The 24,211-nt window shown below is 38.5% G+C and overlaps 1 protein-coding gene across 2 annotated transcripts in view; it reads right to left on the reverse strand.

Moving 5' to 3' along the window:
- The window catches only part of GPR174 (G protein-coupled receptor 174), a 63,393-nt gene that overhangs the window by 33,763 nt on the left and 5,419 nt on the right, over positions 1 to 24,211 (reverse strand). For both annotated transcript variants that reach the window (XM_077888206.1, XM_077888207.1), the window contains exon 2: positions 4,558 to 4,649. The gene's annotated coding sequence lies outside the window, so the exon portion shown is untranslated. The remainder of the gene's footprint in view (positions 1 to 4,557; positions 4,650 to 24,211) is intronic.

The following is a 24,211-nucleotide window of genomic DNA, read 5'->3' on the forward strand; positions in this document are numbered from 1 at the left end:
TCACACTCTTCATCTCTGAAACCTTTTAAATTCCTTTATCTCTGTGGTAAGGGTCTCACTGATGTTTTCTATTCTATCCTCAAGCCCACTGAGTAGCCCCATTATTGTTGCTTTAAATTCTCTATCAGGGATCTTACATATATCTCTTTTGCTTATATCTCTGGCAATGGTTTTATTCTGTTCTTTCATTTGGGATAAATTCTTCCATCTTTACATTTTGTCTAAGTCTCTGCCTTCTTATCTGTGTTAGAAAGGCAAATTATGTTTCCTACTCCTGAAAGTAATGGCCTTATGAACCCAAGGTCATGTAGTGCCCATATCCTGGTGCTTCAGAGTGTGTCACTAGTGTGTGCTGCATGGACTCTATTTTTTTTTATTTATTTTTTATTGGTGTTCAATTTACTAACATACAGAATAACACCCAGTGCCCGTCACCCATTCACTCCCACCCCCCGCCCTCCTCCCCTTCTACCACCCCTAGTTCGTTTCCCAGAGTTAGCAGTCTTTACGTTCTGTATTTTTTTTTGTCTGCTCCATCTTTCAGGCCAGTCATCTGCAGAAGCTCTCCTTTCCTCCTGTGGGCAGTGTTTCATACTTGGCCTGAATGTAGTGTGTTTTAACTAGGTGAGCTCCGGTTTGCTTGTGAAATGAGACCTGTCACTTTCTCCTCCAGAACTGAGTCTCTGTAGAACTCTCTGGTTGGAAGACATGGTGTGTGCAGGGGGTTGTGCTGGTCTTCTGGGTGAGGGGCCTGCTATGGTGGGAATGTCAAGAGTTATTGAGAAGAGCACTCTTGCCAGATCATAGAGTTTTGGGTTTATTGGATTTAAGTTAGGCAGACAGCATGGGTGCTGTGGTGCTTCCTGAAGGTGGCTCTGTGTTTATGCTGAGTGCTGGGTGAGGGAAATGTTGTTGTCCTTTGTTCCCAGTGAAGTGTGTCTATGAATGAAGCCTCTCAGGGACAAACTCTGGGAAGAGTGAATCATCTTCCCATTTTGTGCCCTAGGCAGTCTTAAGATTGCTGCTTCCACACTGTCTGCCTCTGCATTGTTTCCCTGCCTTCTCTTCAGGGTCTGATCTGACTAGCATCAGCCAACCCTACTGACCATTACTCCAGTCTATAAGCTGGGTTGGTTACAAGAATTGATGGAAGTCAGCCTCTCATTTTACAAGCCAATGCCTTTTGGCAGAAGTTTATCTGCATTCTCCTGTATGCTTCTCTCTCTTATCCTCTGTGCCTGTGGTTCCCTTTTCTGTAGCACTTGCAATCCATTTCTCCTCTAAATCATGTCCGCATGCTTCCTAACTTCTTCAGTGTGGTCTCCTCTCCCTTTAGTTGTGGAGTTTGTTCTGTCAGTCTTCAGATGTATTTCTGAGGTATTAAAATGATTTGATAGTTATATAATTGGGTTCATAGAATGAGGCAAGACGAGGGTCCTCCTACTCTGCTGGCATCTTCTTCTCTACCTCCTCATTATTCTTTGAAATGGGTAGATTAAACTAACTTTTATGGGCAATTTTAGCTCTAATACTGCATCATTTTACTTCTGGGTTTTAAATAGCCCTGGTATTTAATGACATATTTCGTGTGGATGCATATATAATTATTGCATAATATACAAATATTTCATAAATAATGAGGCATCATTTATGGTTGATAAGAGCATGGGACTCTGGAACCAGTCTGCCAAAAGGGAGGTGTCTGGAAAAATGGTTAAAATAGATAAAGACAATTAAGAGGTAGAAAATTCCAGTTATAAAAACGTACACCATAAGTAATATAGTCCATAATACTGTAATAACATTATATTGGGACAGATGGTGACTACAATTATCATGGTGAGCATTGGGTAATATATAGAATTACTGAATCAGTATGCTACACATCTGAAACTAACATAGCACTGTATGTTCATTACACATCAATAAAAAAATCAGACTCTGCCTCTGACTAGCTGTGTGATTTGGGGCAAGTTACCTGAACATTTCTGTGTCTCAATTGCCTCATCTGTAAAAAGTGATAATAGTGCCTACCTCTATGAGTATTGAATGAGTTAATATTTCTGTAAGTGATATATAAATATGTTCTTAAAAATGAACAAATTCTGGGGTGCTCTAATGAATGCAAACTCATGTCTTTTAATCATTAAAAGAAATTACATATTTTTTCATGCATATATTTTTATTACTAAAAACTTCTATTGTTTGTTTTGCTTTTTGTTTTTGTTTTTGGCTAATAGTAATAGTTATGTATTTCCTTTTCTCTCTCAAGCCTGAGGTTGTATTATGATTAGAGACATCTGTGGCTATTAATAAATAAAAATGCACTTGAATTTCCCCAGTTAACTTGACTTTTATATCATAACATGAACTCAGGATCAACCAGCACTTTCATTTCTTAATACCTCCAATGGAGGTATAGTTCTTTACTTGAGGCAAAAGATAATTATTTTTTGACAAAGGAAGTATGCTATTTAGGCTACCCCACTTATTAATTACTAATTTATGAGTGTTGAAAATATAATGTGCTTCAACAGGCACCTAATTATTTTTATTCTTGTTTCACTGAGCTCTCCATCTATACTCATCCTGATTATGTCAGGGAAAAAGTTTCAAGTAGTCTTGTACAGAGGTTCTTTCCACTTTTACAAGAAAGTGCAACTAGAAAGAAAAGATAGAATGATTTCAATTTTGCTTCCAGATAGCCATAAATCCATACACTAAAAAGTTAAACGTGCACGTATTCACAAACAGGGATTATGAACACTCTAAGGAGTTGTGTTAGTTATTAAAACTCTGAACTCCTGGGTAATTGAATGTGACCATGTTTAGGGTCTTTTTCTCTCCATGTTTAAGTTATCTGTGCAGTCATTTTGCTCCTGATTCTTTTGAAGTATAATTAGCATTCAGTGTTATATTAGTTTTAGGTATGAAATATAATGATTCAATAACTGTACACATTACTTAGTGCTCATCAAAGTAAGTGTTTTCTCAATCCCCTTTATCTATTTCACCCATTCCCCAATCCACCTTCCTTCTTGCAACACCAGTTTGTTCTCTGTATTTAATAATTTGTTTTTTTTTGTTTGTAGTTTTTGTTTGTTTTGTTTCTTTTTAATTTTTTAGAAGGAGAGAGAGAAAGAGAGAGAGTTCAGAAGGAGAGAGAGAGAGAATCTTAAGCCGGCTCCACCCCCAGCACAGAGCTGGATTTAGGGCTCAGTCTCACAACTCTGAGATCATGACCTGACCCAAAATCAAGAGTTGGATGCTTAACTGGCTGAGCCACCCAGATGTTCCTGTTTCTTTTGTGTCTTAAATTTCACATGTGAGTGAAATCACATGGTATTTGTCTTTCTCTGACTGACTGATTTCACTTAGTATAATACTCCCTAGGTCCATCCATATTGTTGCAAATGGCAAGATTTCATTCTTCTTATGGCTGAGTAATATTCCATTAGATAGATAGATAGATAGATAGATAGATAGATAGATAGATGATAGATATCACTTCTTTATCCATCCATCTATCGCTGGACACTTGGGTTGCTTCCATAATTTACCTGTTGTACATTTAAGTATTTGGATAACACCAAAATAAACAGCTTTTGCACAGCAAAGGAAGCTGTCAAAAAAAGGCCATCTACTGAATGAAAGAAAATAATGCAAATGATGTATCCAATATTTCATTAATATCTAAAATATATAAAAAATACATACAACTCAACAGCAAAAACCTATAAATCACCTTATCAAAAAATGGACAGAGGATCTAAATAGACATTTTTTTTCCCAAGGAAGACATACAAGTGGCCAACAGATACATGAAAAGATAACATCACTAATAATCAGGAAAATGTAAATTAAAATCACAATGAGATATTTCTGACTGATATTTTTTAATGAGCTTAAGTATTAGACATGTCCTCTTACAATGGTTAGATATCTAGGCTGGCGCTTCAATAATACCTTTCTTATAAGAATAAACATCTAGAAAAATGAGCCAAAAATAAAAAATCAACACTCCCCTCTCTCCAAAATCTGCATCTTCCAAATCTGTTCTTAACCTAAGATTCAATGACTTTTAAGTTTACCAATCAATAAATAGCTCTTTCCTATTATTCATGTGATTCACTTACAACTATCCTATTATTCCTTCTCAGTAAATAGCATCTCCTTCCTCAGTGCACACATATTACTCTTTATAACTAGAACGGACAATATGTGCTGAGTGATACTTATGTATTTTTGTTTGCTTAATAGATAAAGTCAGGGACAGTATGGCTCATTTCCCTTTTGCCTCAGTTTCCAATATGACTCAACAAGACAATATTTGAAAGAATATCTCATTCTACAAAATACTCCAGAAACAGTAGCTTTTCATGTTCCATAAGATACATTCTTTGACTGCAAGAATCTGATTATTTTCTGGTAATCTAAAAATGAACCAGCAAATGTAGGACAGGTGACTAGTGAAGGCTCTCAGGCCAGTGCTCACAATGAAAAAGCACTCTTTTAGGGATGATGTCAAAATGGAATCAAGACTATTTGAGTACCTACCCTTTTCTCCAATGCTGGTGGAGTTCCTTAATCAGAGCAATAGGGTCTTCTGAAGAAGCCATGAGGAATCTTGCTGGTTTAATTCATTTATGCTTGAAAAAAATAGAAAAACAGTGATCAAGTGAAGAAGATTCTCATAGAGGGCTGGGATATTTCAGTAGATGGATGCTGATACCCCAAAAATGGATTACCATGGGCAAAAATAGTATGGAGCGAGTTATACTTAGCTGCTGGTGGTAGTAAAGTTGAGTGGGCATCCCTTTACCATCTGACATATTTTTTTGACTTAGTCTTTGGAAAGGGTGAGCAATGATAGGAATTTCAGTGGCAGGATTCACATGTCACTCCTTGGTCACAAGGAACTCTTAACTATGATTAACTAGCCTAGAAAAATCCCATAGCTTGTAGTCAAACACAAAACAGTTGGAGGGTAGAAACTGATTTTTCTCACATGGGAATCTTTTCTGAATTCTTATAACCACAACTGCTTCATTGATTAATGTATACACACGGAGAGAGATCTAAATGGACACTGGCTCAGCTGATGCTGAGAGAGATTAACTTCTACAAAAAAACTGCCTCGCAGGTACCATTGCAATGCTTGCAGATGGCTTCTTATGTGGGGTAGTTTAGATGCACCAAAAAACATACTCCACTCCTTTCTGTTCCATGTTGTGCAATGATATCTTGCCTGGGGTTGCCACTTTCCCTGAAATATCCCATTATAGATTCAATTCTTTAACTCACTTGGTCTCCAAGAATTCCTTTTTTTTAATGGCTTGTATTCTGAGAGAGAGAGAGAGAGAGAGAGAGAGAGAGAGAGAGAGAGAATGTGTGAATGGGGGAGGGACGGGGAGAGAGAGAGTCTTAAGCACGCTCCACACCCAACACGGAGCCCCATGTGGGGCTCAATCTCACTACCCTGATATCATGACCTGAGCTAAAATCTAAAGTCAGATGCTTAACTGACTGAGCCACCCAGGTGACTCTACAAGTATTTCTTAATAAACGAAAATACTACAAGGAGGATTTTAACATTAACCTATAAACTGTAGTCAATCAGATATGTTAATTTTCACCTTAGAGACTGAACAGGATGAAATATACAAATAGAGATGCATTTTACTTTGTAGAAAAGGGAAGTAATGGAACAAAGATGGGGACAGTCTTAGGTGGTGCAATGTATTAGGATTACTAGAGAAGCCAGATTATATCATAAGTGTTGTCAGAGAATTCTACAAAAGGGAGGAGTAGACAGGAAAGATAGAAGGCAGACAGCCAACATAATAGCTTCTACTAAACAAATTTGTGTCAAACTAGTTCTTTTAAGAGTCTTTTCTCATCAAGAGTGCAATCTCCTTGGGGAGAGGCTTCCTTTCGAGGAAACTAGAATTTGAATACCAGCTTCATTTTGGAGCTGTTGAACCACTTGTTTTCTGCTCTCCTCCATGCCCTGCTTCATTTTCATCCTTTTTTACAATAAGTACAATAATGTATACCCCTGGGGTGTGTTGTTAAGATTACGTAAGATATCCCAAGTAAAAGGCAGTAGGACAGTGCTTTGCACATAATAGATCTCAATACCTGTCATTTTCTTTTTTATTCTGGCCTCTAACATATATTAAATAAGATGTTTACATCTTATTTACAAAGGGTACAAAGGGACTTTTCATAAATGCTTAAAAAGACTTGGTGAAGGAAAAAAATAGTGGTGACAATAAAATATACTAGAGTAACCAAAAGGCAATCCATATTAGTATTTCATAAGGGCTAGGAAAGAAAGCCCAGACAGAAAATTACAAATTAACAGAGTTATGATCCTTATTGGTACTTTTTAATGTGTGAAGGCATAGTCAGAACTATCCAAATACTACCCAAGTGGGCTAGATATATGAAGACAAACTAGAGCAATTGTTCATAAGGACATAATTCAGTGACTGAGAAGAGTTACAGATTAATCATAAACATCACCAGGTAAATCCAGCTAGAGAGAAGCAGATCTTATTGAAATGGTGAATATTTTCAGGGACTTTTTTTCAAGTCTATGTTAATTATATTTCATGGACAAGAGTCATGTAAAATATAAAAACTGGTTTTAGTTTGGGGTTTACTTCATCAAGTACTTGTAGAGAAGTCATATACTCCCAAAGTATTTCACATTATTTGCTGGCTTTTTCAACTCCCAAGACTGGCCACATAAGCTGAGAGAAAGCAGAGTATGGGGGGAAAGCACAGGTGAGAGAACTAGGACACCTGCCTTCTAGTTTTCACCTTATCACTAACTGGTGGTATGACTTTGAGAAAATTACTTCTATTTCTAGGCTTCAATATTTCATCTGTAAAATGTAATAGTTGGACTATATTATCCCTAAGGTTTCGTTGAGTTCTAACAGTCTAAGTCTAGTACAAAGTTTGATTTAGTTAGCATAGGAAGATATTATAGTATGTGGATCCTAAGCTCACCTCGTCCCATGGGTATACCTCGTCACACCAGTGCAACTAATCCAGGAAACAACACAAAGACTGACAGAACAGACTCTGCAGTTAATCCCAGGGAAAAGCCTGCATCAAAAATGGCAGTAGGAGCAGGGATGTGATTGCAAACCAAACTCATGGCCAGACTAACCACAAATGGAAGGGAGAGAACAAGCATGGAAAAGAAAATGAATAAACCCCACACCAGGCACCCCAGACAAAAGCGACCACATTGGGAAGATGAGTCCTAAATTTGGCTTTTAAAACCAGTGGCATTTAACTTTGAACTTTTTTAATAAGTAGGACTTGACTCTGGGTGCTTTAAAAATCAGCATTTTTAGCTGTGGGAAAGCCAAAAGGGAAGCTGAGTCCCATCCATTACGGAGACAGAATATCAATTTCTGCAAAACACAGCAAAGAACCAACAGTTTGAGCAGTGCCTGGAGTATAAGGGAAGGAGATTTATTTACTAATCTCAGAATGTGAGCTGGAAAAACATTGTTCTTTAAAAGACTTCAAGAACAAAATGGCTGGTGGGCACCATTTATCTACCCAATCCCAACCTAGATAGCCAAACACCTCCTGGAACCATCTTGAACTCTCTTCACCTAGCTTGATAACACTGTAGGCCCCATCTCTGTGTTCTTCTGCATAGCTGCCCATCCAATCCAATCCACGCAGCAGTAGTCCCTCCAAAGTGACTCCTGCTCTGGGGAGATAAAATATAACCACACATACCATCTCAACTGCAGTCCCAGCAGTGGGCTGAGGGCAGATATCTGGTCTGGCCTCTACTGTCAATAAAAACCTCACCAAGGGCAGCACAAGGAGAAAGCCTTGTAGTTTGAGGTCACTGAAACCCCAAGAGACAGACTTAAGGCAGACATTTGAGTCTGACCACAGGTCCCACTCACCAAGGAAATCATCTCACAATGTAAGAAGAGAACCCTGCAGTTCAGTTCAACAGCAGCCCCAGCAAAAGGGCTAAGAGAAGGCATCAGCTATGACCCAACTATAATTCCAAGGCAGTCCTAGACTGGCCCCTTACTGGTACAAGGACCAACAGGCAAAGTGGGCCATTGCAGCTGACTAGACTGAAGGCAAACATGATTCAGCCACAACAGTAGGGTGCATGCAACACAAAGAAGACATCCTTGAAGTGCCTGGCCTGGGTAACTAGGAAACATTGACCTACAGGGCATTGCAGGATCTCTTCTTCATAACACCACTACTTTTAAGATAAGAACCATAACTGATCTTCCTAATAACAAACATAGGAAGTTAAACAAAATGATGACGCAGAGGAATATGTCCCAAATGAAAAAAAGGGGGAAAAATCACAGCAAAAGGGCTAAATGGAATGGAGATGAGCAATATGCATAATAAAGAATTCAAAGTTATGGCCATAAAGATACTTACTAGACTTGAGAAAAGAGTAGAGGATATCTTCAACAAAGAAAAAATATTATATTTTTAAAAGAACCAGACAAGAAAAACTCAATAACTGAAATGACAAATATGCTATAGAGAATATATAGCATATTAGAGGACATAGAAAAACAGATCAGTGAGTTAGAAGACAAAAAAATAGAAGCCAACTAAGCTAAATGGCAAAAAGGAAAAAAAATAGTTAAAAAGGAGAGTAGGTTAAGGGAATTCAATGACATCATCAATTGTAATAATATTGTCATTATGGAGATTCCAGAAGGAAAAGAGAGAGAAAAGGAACATAAAATTTATTTGAAGAAATAATGGCTGAAAAACTCCCTAATCTGGGGAAAGAAACAGACATCCAGATTCATAAATCACATAGCTACTGACAAAAGAAAGCCAAGAAAGTTTGCACCCAGACACATAATAATTAAAATGGCCAAAAGTAATAATAGAGAGTTTTAAAAGGAGTAAGAACAAAACAAACAAACAAAACAGTTACATAAAGGGAAACCCCATAAGGCTATCAGCTGATGTTTCAGCAGAAATTTTGTAGGACAGAAGACACTGGCATGACATATTAAAAGCGCTAAAAGAAGTAAAACACCTGTAATCAGAAATACTCTATACAATAAGGTTTTATTCAAAATATAAGGACAGGGGATCCCTGGGTGGCGCAGCGGTTTTGCGCCTGCCTTTGGCCCAGGGCACGATCCTGGAGACCCGGGATCGAATCCCACGACGGGCTCCCGGTGCATGGAGCCTGTTTCTCCCTCTGCCTGTGTCTCTGCCTCTCTCTCTCTCTCTGTGACTATCATAAATAAAAAATAAAAAATAAAAAAAAATTCAAAATATAAGTACAGATATTTTCCATGACAAACAGAAATTAATGGAGGTCACATCACTAAAATAGCCTTACAAGAAGTGTTAAAGGGCATTCTTCAAGTGGAAAGAAAAGGCCATAATCAGGAGTAAGAAAATTAGGAAAGGAAAAAAAATTTACAAGTACATGAAAACATAACAAAGGTAGTAGATTGATCACTTATAAACCAATATAGAGTAAAGCACAAAAGCAGTGAAATCAATTACACCTACAAAAATCAATGTATTTATGAAATAAAAGTAATTTACGGCATGATATCATATAGTAAAATGTGGAAAGTGGAGTAAAAATTAGTACTTTTAGCATGAGTTGAACTTAAGTGATCATCAACTTAATATAGACTTATATGCACAGGATGTTATATATATAAACCTAGTGGTAACCACAAATAAAAAACCTGTAATGGATTTGCAAAAAATAGAGAGAAAAGAATCTAAGCATATCATTAAATAAAGCCATCAGGCTACAAGAGAAGAGATCAAGAAAAAAGAGAGAAAAATACAAAAACAACTATAAAACAAGTAACAAAATGACTATGAGCACACACTTGTCAATAATTATTTTGTAAATGCAGTAAATGGTCCAATCAAAAACACAGGCAGAAAGACTACACAAAACAGCAACACCTACCTATGTGCTGCATAGAAGAGATACATGTCAGTCCTAAAGACATATATAGATTGAAAGTGAAAAGATGTAAAAACAATTATCATGAAAATTGAAGCAAAAAGAAAGTATGGTAGCAGTACTTATATCAAACAAAACATACTTTAAAGAATATAATATTCATTTGTTTTAGGGAGGAAGAGAGAGAGAGAGAGCATTCATGAGCAGAGGAAGGGGCAGAGAGAGAGAGAGAATCTCAAGCAGATTCCACCCTGAGCACAGAGCCTGATGCAGGACGTGAACCCATAACCCTGAGATCATGACCTGAGCCAAAATCAAGATACCAAAGTTTAACCAACTGAGCCACTGAGGCTCCTCAAACAAAATAGAATTTAAAACAAAGATTATGACAAGAGATAAAGAAGGATATTACATGATCATAAAGGAAAAATCAAACTAGAAGATATGTCAATTATAAATATTGATGGACTCAACATGAGAGCACCCAAAGACATTAAACAAGTATTAACAGACATGAAGGAAAACCTCCATAGTAACACAACAAGGGAAAAGGACAAACATTATATGGTTTCATTCATTCAGTGAATATGAAAAATAGTGAAATGGATTAAAGGGGAAAGGAGAGAAAATGTGTGGGAAATATCAGAGAAGGTGACAGAACATGACAGACTCCTAACTGGGAAATGAACAAGAGTTAGTGGAAGGGGAGATGGGTGGGGGGATGGGGTGACTGGGTAATGGGCGCTGAGGGGGGCACTTGATGGGATGAGCACTGGGTGTTATACTATATGTTGGCACATCAAACTCCAATTAAAAAATACAAAAAAAAAACAATGGTAGAGGAATTTAACACTCCACTTCCATCAATTGATAGATATTCCAGACAGAAAATCAATAAAGAAACAATGGCTTTGAATAACACATTGGAACAGATGACTTTAACATATATTCAGAACATTCCATTCAAAAACAGCTGAACACACATTCAAGTACATATGGAACACTTTTTTTCCAGAACAGATCACATGTTAGGCAACAAAACAAGTCTCAATAAACTTTAAAAATGTCAACATCAGGGGATCCTTGGGTGGTTCAGTGGTTTGGTGCCTGCCTTCAGCTCAGGGTGTGACCCTGAAGTCCCAGGATCAAGTCCCACATCAGGATCCCTGTATGGAGCCTGCTTCTTGCTCTGCCTGTGTCTCTGACTCTCTCTCTCTCTCTCTCTGTGTGTGTCTCTCATGAATGAATACATAAAATCTTTAACAAATATATCAAAATCATTTCATACTTCTTTTTCAAACACAATGATATGAAACTAGAAATCAATTACAACAAAAATCTGGAAATAACAAATACATGGAAGATAAGTAGTATGTTAGTAAACAATTAATGTGCCAAAGAAGAAATTAAGGAGGAACTAAAAAACATATGTGAAGAGAAATGAAAATAAAAGCACAATGGTCCAAAATATTTGGGATACAGCAAAACCTGTTATAAGAAAGAAGACTATAGAGGAGGGGCAAGATGGCAGAAGAGTAGGGTCCCCAAATCACCTGTCCCCACCAAATTACCTAGATAACCTTCAAATTATCCTGAAAATCTACGAATTTGGCCTGAGATTTAAAGAGAGAAGAGCTGGAACGCTACAGTGAGAAGAGTTCGCTCTTCTATCAAGGTAGGAAGATGGAGAAAAAGAAATAAAGAAACAAAAGGCATCCAAGGGGGAGGGGCCCCGCGAGGAGCCCGGCTAAGGCCGGGGCGAGTGTCCCCAGGACAGGTGAGCCCCATCCCGGAGAAGCAGGAGCTGCACCGACCTTCCCGGGCGGAAAGGGGCTCGCAGGGAGTTGGAGCAGGACCCCAGGAGGGCGGGGACGCCCTCAGGCTCCCTGGGACACTAACAGACACCTGCGCGCCCAGGAGAGTGCGCCGAGGTCCCTAAGGGCTGCAGCGCGCACTGCGGGACCCGGAGCAGCTCGGAAGGGCTTGGGCGGCGGCTCTTCAGAGGGAGCTGCGCGGCCCGGGAGCAGCTCAGAGGGGCTCCGGCAGAGGCTCCGCGGAGGCGGCTGCGCAGCCGGGAGCGCGAATCTAATAGCGGAGACATGGAGCACAGGACGTCGGGACACAACCCAGGATCCGGCCCCCCCCGGACAGGGAGAGGCCGGGAGGGCCCAGGACAGCAAGGACGCTGCTGCGCCGAGCTGAGCAGATCAGCGGCACCGCCCCGGAGCCTCCAGGCCCTGCAGACGGAGAGCTCCAGAGTTCCTGCAGGAGCTGAATCCAGGTTTCCAGAGCTGCAGCAACCACTGTGGTTGTTCCTCCTGGGGCCTCACGGGGTAAACAACCCCCACTGAGCCCTGCACCAGGCAGGGGGCAGAGCAGCTCCCCCAAGTGCAAACACCTGAAAATCAGCACAACAGGCCCCTCCCCCAGAAGCCCAGCTACACGGACGACTTCCAGGGGAAGTTAAGAGACTTAAAGTATACAAAATCAGAAGATACTCCCCCGTGTTTTTTTTTTCTTTTTGATTTCTGATTGCTTTCCCCACCATTTTTTTTCACCTTTCTTTCTTTTTCTTTCTCTTTTTCTTCTCTTTTCCTTCCCTTTTTCTTTTTTCTTTTTCTCTTTTCTTTCCTTCTCTCCCTCTCTTTTGCTCCTTAACCCAAGACAACTTGTTTTTGGCCATTCTGCACTGAGCAACGTGACTAGAAGGAAAACCTCACCTCAAAAAAGACTCAGAAACAGTCCTGTCTCCCACAGAGTTACAAAATCTGGATTACAATTCAATGTCAGCCAATTCAGAAGCACTATTATAAAGCCACTGGTGGCTCTAGAAAAAAGCATAAAGGACTCAAGAGACTTCATGACTGCAGAATTTAGATCCAATCAGGCAGAAATTAAAAATCAATTGAATGAGATGCAATCCAAACTAGAAGTCCTAAAGACGAGGGTTAACGAGTAGGAAGAACGAGTGAGTGACATAGAAGACAAGTTGATGGCAAAGAGGGAACTGAGGAAAAAAGAGACAGACAATTAAAAGACCATGAAGACAGATTAAGGGAAATAAACGACAGCCTGAGGAAGAAAAACCTATGTTTAATTGGGGTTCCCAAGGGTGCCGAAAGGGCCAGAGGGCCAGAATATGTATTTGAACAAATCATAGCTGAAAACTTTCCTAATCTGAGAAGGGAAACAGGCATTCAGATCCAGGAAAAAGAGAGATACACCCCTAAAGTCAGTAAAAAACCGTTTACCACCTCGACATTTAATAGGGAAGCTTGCAAATTCCAAAGATAAACAGAAGTTCCTTAAAGCAGCAAGAGACAAGAGAGCCCTGTCTTTAATGGGGAGGAATATTAGGGTAACAGCAGACCTCTCCACAGAGACCTGGCAGGCCAGAAAGGGCTGGCAGGATATATTCAGGGTCCTAAATGAGAAAAACATGCAACCAAGAATACTTTATCCAGCAAAGCTCTCATTCAAAATGGAAGGAGAGATAAAGAGCTTCCAAGACAGGCAGGAACTGAAAGAATTTCTTGCAGTTCTCCAAGAAATTTTAAGGGGGACTCTTAAAATTCCCCTTTAAGAAGAAGTTCAGTGGAACAATCCAAAAAACAAGGACTGAATAGATATCATGATGACACTAAACTCATATATTTCAATAGTAACTCTGAACGTGAATGGGCTTAATGACCCCATCAAAAGGCGCAGGGTTTCAGACTGGATAAAAAAGCAGGACCCATCTATTTGCTGTCTACAAGAGACTCATTTTAGAGAGAAGGACACCTACAGCCTGAAAATAAAAGGTTGGAGAACCATTTACCATTCAAATGGTCCTCAAAAGAAAGCAGGGGTAGCCATCCTTATATCAGATAAACTAAAATTTACCCCGAAGACTGTAGTGAGAGATGAAGAGGGACACTATATCATACTTCAAGGATCTATCCAACAAGAGGACTTAAGAATCCTCAATATATATGCCCCAAATGTGGGAGCTGCCAAAAATTTAAAACAATTAATAACCAAAGTGAAAAAATACTTAGATAATAATACACTTATACTTGGTGACTTCAATCTAGCTCTTTCTACCCTCGATAGGTCTTCTAAGCACAACATCCCCAAAGAAACAAGAGCTTTAAATGATACACTGGACCAGATGGATTTCACAGATATCTACAGAACTTTGTATCCAAACTCAACTGAATACACAATCTTCTCAAGTGCACATGGAACTTTCTCCAGAATAGACCACATACTGGGTCACAAATTGGGTCTGAACTGATACCAAAATATTGGGATCATCCCCTGCATATTCTCAAACCATAATGCCTTGAAATTACAACTAAATCACAACCAGAAGTTTGGAAGGACCTCAAACATGTGGAGGTTAAGGACCATCCTGCTAAAAGATGAAAGGGTCAACCAGGAAATTAAGGAAGAATTAAGAAGATTCATGGAAACTAATGAGAATGAAGATACAACCGTTCAAAATCTTTGGGATGCAGCAAAAGCAGTCTTAAGGGGGAAATACATTGCAATACAAGCATCGATTCAAAAACTGGAAAGAACTCAAATATAAAAGCTAAACTTACACATAAAGGAGCTAGAGAAAAAAACAACAGATTGACCCCACGCACAGCAGAAGAAGAGAGTTAATTAAAATTCGAGCAGAACTCAATGAAATTGAGACCAGAAGAACTGTGGAACAGATGAACAGAACAAGGAGTTGATTCTTTGAAAGAATTAATAAGATAGATAAACCATTAGCCAACCTTATTAATAAGAAGAGAGAGGAGACTCAAATTAATAAAATCATGAATGAGAAAGGAGAGATCACTACCAACACCAAGGAAATACAAACGATTTTAAAAACATATTATGAACAGCTATACACCAATAAATTAGGCAATCTAGAAGAAATGGACGCATTCCTGGAGTGTCACAAACTACCAAAACTGCAACAGGAAGAAATAGAAAACCTGAACAGGCCAATAACCAGGGAGGAAATTGAAGCAGTCATCAAAAATCTCCCAAGACACAAGAGTCCAGGGCCAGATGGCTTCCCAGGGGAATTCTATCAAACGTTTAAAGAAGAAATCATACCTATTCTACTAAAGCTGTTTGGAAAGATAGAAAGAGATGGAGCACTTCCAAATTCGTTCTATGAGGCCAGCATCACCTTAATTCCAAAACCACAAAGGCCCCACCAAAAAGGAGAATTACAGACCAATATCCCTGATGAACATGGATGCAAAAATTCTCAACAAGATACTAGCCAATAGGATCCAACAGCACATTAAGAAAATTATTCACCATGACCAAGTAGGATTTATCCCCTGGACACAAGGCTGGTTCAACACTCGTATAACAATCAATGTGATTCATCATTTCAGCAAGAGAAAAACCAAGAACCATATGATCCTCTCATTAGATGCAGAGAAAGCATTTGACAAAATACAGCATCTATTCCTGATCAAAACTCTTCAGAGTATAGGGATAGAGGGAACTTTCCTCAACATCTTAAAAGCCATCTATGAAAAGCTCACAGCAAATACCATTCTCAATGGGGAAGCACTGAGAGCCTTTCCCCTAAGATCAGGAAGAAGACAAGGATGTCCACTCTCACCACTGCTATTCAACATAGTACTGGAAGTCCTAGCCTCAGCAATCAGGCAACAAAAAGACATTAAAGGCATTCAAATTGGCAAAGAAGAAGTCAAACTCTCCCTCTTCGCCGATGACATGATAGTCTACATAGAAAACCCAAAAGTCTCCACCCCAAGATTTCTAGAACTCATACAGCAATTCGGTAGCGTGGCAGGATACAAAATCAATGCCCAGAAATCAGTGGCATTTCTGTACACTACCAATGAGACTGAAGAAAGAGAAATTAAGGAGTCAATCCCATTTACAATTGCTCCCAAAAGCATAAGATACCTAGGAATAAACCTATACAGAGAGGTAAAGGATCTATACCCTAAAAACTAGAGAACACTTCTGAAAGAAATTGAGGAAGACACAAGGAGATGGAAAAATATTCCATGCTCATGGATTGGCAGAATTAATATTGTGAAAATGTCAATGTTACCCAGGGCAATTTACACGTTTAATGCAATGCCTATCAAAATAACATGAACCTTCTTCAGAGACTTAGAATAAATTATTTTAATATTTGTGTGGAACCAGAAAAGACCCCGAATAGGCAGGGAAATTTTAAAAAAGAAAACCATATCTGGGGGCATCACAATGCCAGATTTCAGGTTGTACTACAAAGCTGTGGTCATCAAGACAGTGTGGTACTGGCACAAAAACAGACACATAGATCAATGGAACAGAATAGAGAACCCAGAAGTGGACCCTGAACTTTATGGTCAACTAATATTCGATGAAGGAAGAAAGACTATCCATTGGAAGAAAGACAGTCTCTTCAATAAATGGTGCTGGGAAAATTGGACATCCATATGCAGAAGAATGAAACTAGACCACTCTCTTTCACCATACACAAAGATAAACTCAAAATGGATGAAAGATCTAAATGTGAGAGAAGATTCCATGAAAATCCTAGAGGAGAACACAGGCAGCACTCTTTTTGAACTCGGCCACAGTAACTTCTTGCAAGATACATCCACAAAGGCAAAAGAAACAAAAGCAAAAATGAACTACTGGGACTTCATCAAGATAAGAAGCTTTTGCACAGCAAACGATAAAGTCAACAAAACTAAAAGACAACCTACAGAATGGGAGAAGATATTTGCAAATGACGTGTCAGATAAAAGGCTAGTTTCCAAGATCTATAAAGAACTTCTTAAACTCAACACCAAAGAAACAAACAATCCAATCATGAAATGGGCAAAAGACACGAAGAGAAATCTCACAGAGGAAGACATAGACATGTCCAACATGCACATGAGAAAATCCTCTGCATCACTTGCCATCAGGGAAATACAAATCAAAACCACAATGAGATACCACCTCACACCAGTGAGAATGGGGAACATTAACAAGGCAGGAAACCACAAATGTTGGAGAGGATGCGGAGAAAAGGGAACCCTCTTACACTGTTGGTGGGAATGTGAACTGGTGCAGCCACTCTGGAAAACTGTGTGGAGGTTTCTCCAAGAGTTAAAAATAGACCTGCCCTACGACCCAGCAATTGCACTGTTGGGGATTTACCCCAAAGATTCAGATGCAATGAAACGCCAGGACACCTGCACCCCGAAGTTTTTAGCATCAATGTCCACAATAGCCAAACTGTGTAAGGAGCCTCAGTGTCCATTGAAAGATGAAAGGATAAAGAAGATGTGGTTTATGTATACAATGGAATGTTGCTCAGCCATTAGAAATGACAACTACCCACCATTTGCTTCAACGTGGATTGAACTGGAGGATATTAGGCTGAGTGATGTAAGTCAATCGGAGAGGGACAAACATTGTATGTTCTCATTCATTTGGGGAATATAAATAATAGTGAAAGGGAATATAAGGGAAGGGAGAAGAATTGTGTGGGAAATATCAGAAAGGGAGTTAAGACATAAGGACTCCTAACTCTGAGAAACGACCTAGGGGTGATGGAAGTGGAGGAGGGCGGGGTTTGGGGGTGAATGGGTGACGGGCACTGAGGGGGGCACTTGAAGGGATGAGCACTGGTCGTTATTCTGTATGTTGGCAAATTGAACACCAATAATAAATAAATTTATTATTAAAAAATAATAAAAAATAAAATAGTACTGAAAGTCCTCTGATTCTATATACTGTAAATCCCTCGACTTCCCCTGGAACTTCCAGTGTGGCTTCGTCAATAATTTCTTTTTCCCCTGTCCGTCTACCTAGTATCCAAGATCTATAAAGAACTTAAACTCTACAGCAAAGAAACAAACAATCCAATCATGAAATGGGCAAAAGACATGAACAGAAATCTCACAGAGGAAGACATAGACATGGCCAACATGCACATGAGAATATGCTGTGTATCACTTGCCATCACGGAAATACATATCAAAACCACAATGAGATACCACCTCACACCAGTGAGAATGGGGAAAATTAACAAGGCAGGAAGCAACAAATGTTGGAGAGGATGTGGAGAAAGGGGAACCCTCTTGCACTGTTGGTGGGAATGTGAAATGGGGCAGCCACTCTGGAAAACTGTGTGGAGGTTCCTCAAAGAGTTAAAAATAGATCTGCCCTATGACCCAGCAATTGCACTGCTCGGAATTTACCCCAAAGATACAGATGCAATGAAACGCCAGGACACCTGCACCCCAATGTTTCTAGCAGCAATATCCACAATAGCCAGACTGTGGAAGGAGTCTCGGTGTCCACTGAAAGATGAATGGATAAAGAAGATGTGGTCTATGTATACAATGGAATATTACTCAGCCATTAGAAACGACAAATACCCACTATTTGCTTCGACGTGGATGGAACTGGAGGGTATTATGCTGAGTGAAATAAGTCAATCGGAGAAGGACAAACATTTTATGGTCTCACTCATTTGGGGAATAAGAAATTAGTGAAAGGGAATAAAGGGGACAGGAGAAAAAATGAGTGGGAAATATCAGAAAGGGAGACAGTACATGAGAGACTCCTAACTCTGGGAAACGAACTAGGGGTGGTAGAAAGAGAGGTGGGCGGGGTGGGGGTGACTGGGTGATGGGCACTGAGGGGGGCACTTGATGGGATGAGCGCTGGGTGTTATTCTATATGTTCGCAAATTGAACACCAATAAAAAATAAAAATAAATAAATAAAATAGTACTGGAAGTCCTATCTGCCACAAACAGACAACAAAAAGAAATAAAAATCATCCAAATCAGCAAAGTATTCAATCTTTCACTATTCACAGATGGCATGATACTCCATGTAGAAAGTCTGAAAGACTCCAGCAAACAATTACTGGAACTGATACATGATTTCAGAAAAGTCACAGAATACAGGGGACCTGGGTGCCCCAGTTGGTTAACCATGTGCCTTCAGCTCAGGTCATGATCTAGGGATGGAGTCCCACATAGGGCTCCCTGTTCAGAAGGATGTCTGCTTCTCTGGCTCTCTCTCCATCTTCTCCCCACCCCTTGTGCTCCATATCTTTCTCAAATAAATCAATAAATAAATATCTTTTAAAAATAAAATCTGCATATAGAAATCTGCTGGATTTTTACACACCAATAATGAAGCATCAGAATGAGAAATCAAAGAATTTGTCCCATTTACAAAATAGCACCAAAAACCATAAGATACCTGGGAATAAACCTATCCAATGAAGTAAAAGATCAATACTCTGAAAACTGTAGGACATTTATGAAAGAAATTGAGGGAAACCTGGTGGCTCAGTTGTTGAGCGTCTGCCTTGGGCTCAGGGCATGATCCTGCGGTTCCAGGATCAAGTCCCACATCAAGCTCCTCGCAGGGAGCCTGCTTCTCCCTCTGCCTATGTCTCTGCCTCTCTCTCTCTGTGTCTCTCAAGAATAAATAAATAAAATATTTTCTAAAAAAGAAAGAAATTGAAAAGAACACAAAGAAATGGAAAAACAGGGGCATCTGGGTGGCTCAGTGGCTGAGTGTCTGCCTTTGGCTCCAGTCATGATCTCAGGGTCCTGGGACCAAATCTCACATCAGGCTCCCCACAGGGAGCCTGTTTCTCCCTCTGCCTATATCTCTGTTTCTGTCTCTCTATGTGTCTCTCATGAATAAATAAATAAAATCTTTAAAACGAGAAAAAATAGAAAGATATTGCATGCTCATGGGTTGGAAGAACAAATTTTGTTAAAATGTCTATACTACCCAAAACAGTCTACCTTCTCTTCTGATGGTTGATGTGTAGCTTCAAATTTGTATATGAAAGATCTAATGTTTTTCTTTCTAGCTTAGATGCCCTATAACTAATATTGAGTGAAGGTGGAGGACAGCAGATATGTATACACATAAATAAATCTATTCTTCTGGACTTATTTCAGAGATTCTCTATGTATAATTTTCTTCTGAGCCCTTTCCTTGTGTAGATTTTAACTTTCATCTAAAATCACACATTCTGTCCTTCTCTCTGATATAGCCTTACATCTGGAATTCAGGATGTAAGGAATACATCTGGAATTCCTTTGCTTTAAACTTAGCATAACATAGATTAGCAGAACATAAGAAATCAAATATTTTGCAGAAGCTCTAGTATGATTTCCTTTTTGCAATACAGCAGTTTAAATGTGAATGGTGATGATGACTTCCTGTTTAAGGCAAACTATGTTATGAAATCTTATACCTTATTCAAAATTCCTTTTGTATAGTGAGATTTAATATGTACTACTATATCCTCCACAAGTAAATAAGCTCCATAATGGTAGGGGCTATATCTTATATGATTCTTATTATTACTCATACTCCACCTGAAAAATAGTAAACACACCATAAAGATTGCTCAAAGAAAAAGTATGTCATCCATGTTTTCTTTTTTTAAGATTTTATTTATTCATGAGAGAGAGAGAGACAGAGAGACAGAGAGGCAGAGACACAGGCAGAGGTAGAAGCAGGCTCCATGCAAGGAGCCTGATGTGGGACTTGATCCTCGGTCCCCAGGATCACACCCTGGGCTGCAGGTGGCGCTAAACCGCTGCGCCACCGGGGCGGCCCTCCTCTATGTTTTCTAGGATCCCCATTTTAATCTCTTTTATTCCCTATTTTATGTTTAAATTTCCCCCCATCTCTTAGTTCATCTAACAGAAATCTAATAAAAGAACAACCTATTTTTAAATTGGTACATCTTATCTCTGTTATTAATTATCTTGATCCTCAAAATCATGAAATATAGCCGTATCATATACACAGTATAGTCTAATGTAAAGACTTTTGGCAGCAAATAGAACTGCGTTTGAAACACAACCAAGACAGTTGTACAATTTGGGATAGGTTGTTTAATTTTTGGTTTCCTCATTTATAAAATGGTGGAAATTAATAGAGTTATTGTAAAAATATAAGAAACCTTGCCCAATAAGAGTACATCATAAATGCAAAATAAATAAGAATCATTATTATTTTTTTATGATAGAGCACCTAAAATCAAAGTTAGAGCCAGTAATAGATAGGCATCAAAAGCTTAGTCTATCTGGTAGACTCTAGGTAGCTGCTCAGATGCTTATTAGCTTTTTCTGGAATCATTAATAGGAAGATAATCGTTTTTGAATAGTGTATGTTATTTCAGGAGAAAATTAAAAGCTTTGGAATAGCGTGGATCTCATGTAGACCTTTACTCCATGTGAGGACTTTAGCCATGCTATGACATTCATACTGAGTTTTAAGGAGGATTTGGCATACACTAAATATACTTATGAACCCCCAATTCACCTTGGAGAATTCTGATTTATTTTCCCTTTGCTTTAAAAACCATATTGACTTCCCAGAGCTGTGAGAATAGACCATGACCAAACACTCAGAATTCTCCATGAAGAAAATGAAGTTGGCATGATTAGGAATAAAACCAAGGAAATCAAAACCAATTTATATTCCAAAGTGAATTTTTCAAACCTAAAAATAACTCCATGCCACAAAAAGGTTATGTAAAATTAAAACTTTATTTTGAAAACAAAGTTTTAGTTATGCAAATAAATCAATTTTTTAAATCAATGTGCTGAAAATTTACAGAAAGAGATACTGAACTGATAACCACTCCTTGAAGTACTTCATATTTCTTGGCCCCATATGACTAGTGGGTTAATGAATGAAAACATTACTAAATTAGTCTTAAAATTTCCTATGCAACATGATACAGTCTTTGGAGGACAATACATTATAGTGGTTCACCAGCAATTTTAATTGTATATGTATCCAAAATATTTCCAACCAGTTCCCCAATGTTGGTAAATGAAAAGTCAGGGGAAAAATATCTCTATTTAGTGTATTAAAGCATTCCACACATTGGATATTCCATAGCATTTGGGGAGAGCCAGCATGATTGACCATCATGCCCATATTCTCCAGTGTTAGTTTAGCCTCGGTTTTTACTCTGGCTATGCTTGGCTCAAGTCTCAGTTAGGGAGTAGCTTGTAATCCAGGGTAATAAACTTTAGTTCTTGACCATGAACCATGGTCACAGAGAAAATCTCTGTGATTTCTAATAAATTAGAAAATTTATTGATTCCCAGAATTTTGACAGCTTTAAATTTCCTCAGTGATTTTCTCCCCCTAGGAAATGCTCAGACAGATATGGCATTGATCCATGTGCAAATCATACAACTTTAACTTAGAACCAAGATGGTTATTAATAAGTAATTTTATGTTAAATATGACCTAGGGCACACTCTGTGAATTCTGAAAGAAATCGCTGTTCTCTCTGCAGATTGCAAAATATCTTCACAGAGCTTTGCTTAATCATATTTCATGGTTCAAAATTGGGGGAAGCTTACTCTATCCTCCGGGACTAGAAGGACCTTTCAGCAAATGGCCAGAATAAAGCTGAGTAGCCCAAAATCCAACGGATTATCACCCGCTCTGGATAACACAGGCCCTGAATCAATGTTCCTTAATTCATATAGATTGATTTTCTAGACTGGCCACTTCACTGACTGTCATATTCATACTTTACTTCAGCTAGGTAAATCATCACTAGGTTAGTTTAATTATATCCACTGATGTGAAATTAATCAAAATTATTCTCCTTTTTAGTACTGATGTGTAAAACCAGACTTATTTATTGTTCATCAGTTATGTTTTTTTAAATACCCATTTAACTCTAAACCTGCAGAAGGAAATGTTTTCTTGGCATTTCTGATTGATGTCACATCAATATGGACTAAACTATGCTGATTATGAAGATGAATAAAGTAGTAATATAATAGCAAGAAACTACAGAAACATTTTGTGTTCTAAATTAAGTTTTGCAACTCAAGACTTCAAGTTTTATTACAAAATTTTAGTGACCAAAATTGTATGGTACCAGCACAAAAATAGCACATAGATCAAAAGAACAGAATAAAAACCCAGAAATGAACTCATAACTATGTGGTCAATTAATATTCAACAAAGGAGGAGAGAATGCCCAATGGGAAAAAGTCCTCTCAACAAATGGTGTTGGAAAAACTGAACAGCAAATGCAAAAGAATGAAACTGGACAATTTTCTTCACCATACACAAAAATAAATTCAGAAGGGATTAAAGACCTGAATATGAGACATGAAACCATAGAAATCCTAGAGAAGGACACAGACAGTAAGCTCTTTGACATACATCATAGCATGTTTTTCCTAGATATGTCTCCTGAGGCAAGGGAAACAAAAGCAAAAAGAAACTATTGGGACTTCATCAAAATAAAAAGCTCTGCACAGAGAAGGAAACAATCATCAAAACTAAAAGATAACCTATAAAATGGAGGAAGATATTTTTAAATGGCATATCTGATAAAGGGTGAGTATCCAAGATATATAAAGAACTCATAAAACTATACCCTAAAAACTATAGAACACTTCAGAAAGAAATTGAGGAAGACACAAAGAGATGGAAAAATATTCCATGCTTATGGATTGGCAGAATTAATATTGTGAAAATGTCAATGTTACCCAGGGCAATTTACACGTTTAATGCAATCCCTATCAAAATAACATGGACTTTCTTCAGAGAATTAGAACAAATTATTTTAAGATTTGTGTGGAATCAGAAAAAAACCCCGAATAGCCAGGGAAATTTTAAAAAAGAAAACCATATCTGGGGGCATCACAATGGCAGATTTCAGGTTGTACTGCAAAGCTGTGGTCATCAAGACAGTGTGGTACTGGCACAAAAACAGACACATAGATCAATGGAGCAGAATAGAGAACCCAGAAGTGGACCCTCAACTTTATGGTCAACTAATATTCGATAAAGGAGGAAAGACTATCCATTGGAAGAAAGACAGTCTCTTCAATAAATGGTGCTGGGAAAATTGGACATCCACATGCGGAAGAATGAAACTAGACCACTCTCTTTCACCATACACAAAGATAAACTCAAAATGGATGAAAGATCTAAATGTGAGACAAGATTCCATGAAAATCCTAGAGGAGAACACAGGCAACACCCATTTTGAACTCGGCCACAGTAACTTCTTGCAAGATACATCCACAAAGGCAAAAGAAACAAAAGCAAAAATGAATTATTGGGACTTCATCAAGATAAGAAGCTTTTGCACAGCAAAGGATACAGTCAACAAAACTAAAAGACAACCTACAGAATGGGAGAAGATATTTGCAAATGACGTGTCAGATAAAGGGCTAGTTTCCAAGAT

The sequence above is a fragment of the Canis aureus genome, chromosome X, assembly GCF_053574225.1.
Source record: "Canis aureus isolate CA01 chromosome X, VMU_Caureus_v.1.0, whole genome shotgun sequence".
NCBI lineage: Eukaryota > Metazoa > Chordata > Mammalia > Carnivora > Canidae > Canis > Canis aureus.